The 3243-nt window shown below is 37.1% G+C and overlaps 1 long non-coding RNA gene across 1 annotated transcript; it reads left to right on the forward strand.

Annotated features, from left to right (window-relative positions):
* Nucleotides 1–500: 500 nt before the first annotated feature.
* LOC127298168 (uncharacterized) lies at nt 501–2122 on the forward strand. Its single transcript, XR_007849646.2, has 3 exons — nt 501–720; nt 806–977; nt 2021–2122. It is a non-coding gene; the product is annotated as an uncharacterized lncRNA (long non-coding RNA).
* The last annotated feature ends 1121 nt before the right edge of the window (nt 2123–3243 follow it).

The following is a 3243-nucleotide window of genomic DNA, read 5'->3' on the forward strand; positions in this document are numbered from 1 at the left end:
TTTGGTATGCGTATGTTAAAACTATTCACATATAGGCATAATGGCATAGTAGTAATAAAATGATATAAAATAAAAATTTATAAAATTTAAATCCTTTTATTATCCTATACTGATCAAAATAATTTTACAAACCTATAGAATTTCGTTTCACTGAAATCGGAGTTATAAAACTCATTTTATAAAAGAAACAAGTAATAGCAAAAAGAAAGAAAAAGAAAAAAAAGAAAAAAAAATTAAACGGGCCGAGCGGGCCAGCAAGCGGCCAGCCCAGCCGGCCGACCGACCCCAGCCACGATCGATCAGATCGATGGATCTGATCCCGTAATATGTAAAATTTACCTTCACTTAAACTCTAATATCTCTATCTACACAACTCCGATTTCAGATCCGTTTGTTTCTACGCATTCCTAACTTCGAGCCCCACCTTTTCCACCGACCTATAGCCTATATAAAACCAGCACCACGTCACAGTTTCCCTTTTCTCCTCTCGAAACCCTACATCAACGAAATCTTAACTCGTTGATTTGACCATCAAAACCACTTCAAATCGTTTCGGGGTCTACACGAAAGTTGTAGATCTCGTCGAGATCTTTCAATCCCGACCAATCTCATCTCTTTTCATCCACCATACACGGATAATTTCGCATCGCAAGGTGTCAGACCTGACAAAGGGAATCTTCAATTAGTTCGTGCTCGTTTCACGAAATCCAAATTCCTTTGGTGAGTATGTAGATCTGATCATCCTCTACAACTTTCATGTTGAAAGTTTTTCGATTTAACGTACGGATTTATCGCTCATCTATAGATCTATTTCGAGTCAACCGGAGCCAAATCGAGTTTCAAAACGATCTCGAATCATCATGACCTCAACACGGAAGTTGTTCCTCTCGTCAAGATCTTTCAATTGCCGCAAGTTTCACCTTGTTTCGTTCACCGAGCAAGGAGAAAATCGTGTTGCAAGATTCAGATCTTATAAGGTATAACCCAGATCTTGTCAAACATATTAAACCGTTGTGAAAAGTAAATTATGCGTTAGATAGATCTATTAATTCTATACAACTTTGATGTAGAAAGTTTTTCCATCTGAGCAAATTTTTCTGTCAACTTTATGACATCATCATGACATCAACATAGTCAATTCAGTCTGGTCAAAGTCAAACTGCAGTCATCAGTACGGTCAGCGGTACGATCAGCAGTACAGTCAGCGGTACAGTCAGCAGTACAGTCAGCAGTCAACTGTACAGTCAGCAGTCAACTATACAGTACAGTCAGCGTCTCGGTCAAACTAATTTTAAATGTAAATTTTAAATATCAGATTATGTGTCTAACTTAGAAATTCATTATAAAATCATCCAGAGGTCCAAAATTTACAAACTTTATATCGTTGGAAAGCTTATAACATGTAGAATCCAAATATGCAAGAATACTGTATATGTTATGTATTAGTTTTCGAATCATAATTCAAATGATTTAACTAATCCTTTTTCACTATAAAAATTATATCAAATAATCTACTAGTCCAAATTTAACAAATTTGTACTTTCTGGAATCCTCAGATCATGTACTTCAACTTGGTATAGGAGTTGTACAACTTTGACACGTGCACAAACTTGCTTTAGTAAAATCTATACAAATCAGTAATTTGACGATAATTCAAATTCTATAAATTATTTTTGAATAATTCCAATTGGTCTAATCTTGTACTACTGTAACCTATCCAGGGAAGTCAAGTTTATATTTTTACTAAACATAAGTCTTGTGGTAGCTAATTAATAAGGTTGTGTATGTTAAGTAGATACTTAATTATTGTTTTTCTAAACCAAATTAAATACCTAGGAAGCTTCATTATTATTGCACATATCAGAGAACACACAATACAACATATACACACTACCTCTCTTGTGAAATAAATTGGTGCATAGCATGCATGCATGTCTATGATTGTTCATATTGAATGTTGTTTGATTTTGTTGTTGTTGTTGAATGGTGTGTTTATGTTGTGCTATATTTTATATTATAGTTCGTACGGAGAGGCACGTATTTTGATTAAGAGAAGTGAACGCGCTTCGACCACCAAAAAGGCAAGTGACACTCAAATCCTACCTATTTTATAATTATGCATTAGTGTTTTCAATTAGTATGCATGGTAGGGATTTTGTTTTCAAAAGAAAAGTATTATGCTATGCTTAGATTCTAGTAGTGTGTAGCCACCCTTTAAACACAAACTGCTAGGATTGTCAGAAGTGATTTAAAAATGATGCCAATGCTTGGTTTTACTTGTTGGTTAAAGTGTTGTTAGAAAAAAATTAAAGTTAATAACCTTAATGAAACACCTGGGTGGAATTGGTGTGGCTTTGGATTATGTTGAGTGGCTACCTGGGGCTACATACCTGGCAGTGAAAACCATGGTATGTGGTGGTGACCTGGGGGGTGAGTACACTTGTGGTTTGCCACCCAGGAACAAAGAGATTGCTATGTCTTCCGTGTTTAGTGTACTTCCAGTGCAGCCTTATGATATTATGGGCTCTGTCTTGATTGAGTAAGATGCGAGGGTTCAACTTGTTGCAAGACATTGGCTGGTAGCAGAATTATAGGTGGGAACGGGTCTTGCGGGTATGGTTGCTCTCTCCTTCTGAAAGATCTCGTCTCATTCTTCTCTCTGGGTAGAATGGGTCGTAAGGTGAAAGTGCACAACCTCTGCAGAGTTAAAAACTAAGATCTTAGCCGTGTCCCCGGTTATGGACAATTGAGTCTCTAGACAAGGAAGTACGGAATAATCGCATCACCTTTTCTGAATTAAAAGTTTGTGTAGAAACATAGGACGGGGTTTTTCCAGGGCTACATACATGGCAGTGAAAACCATGGTATGTGGTGGTGACCTGAGGTTTATCCTAGTTGAGTGGCCCCAGGGCTACGTACCTCGAAGTGAAAACCATGGTATGTGGTGGTGACCTGGGAGTCATCTTGACTTTGTGCCCTTTTTGGTAAAAATCTTTTCAAGAATTATAAAATGTTTTGTTTTAAATAAAATGTAGGATAAAATTGGCTTTATGCAAATTTGCCTAAACTCCACTTGCCAAATATCATGTAGATAGTCATGCCCAAAACAACCACTATATAAGTGTCATTTGCCAGTACATCATTGTACTGACCTCCATTCGTGGGGCTGCATATTCAAACGTGCAGGATTTTTCTGAGGAGAAGTACGTGGTAGGATCTCGAGTCTACATTCCAACATGACTG

This window comes from Lolium perenne, chromosome 5, assembly GCF_019359855.2.
Source record: "Lolium perenne isolate Kyuss_39 chromosome 5, Kyuss_2.0, whole genome shotgun sequence".
Lineage (NCBI taxonomy): Eukaryota > Viridiplantae > Streptophyta > Magnoliopsida > Poales > Poaceae > Lolium > Lolium perenne.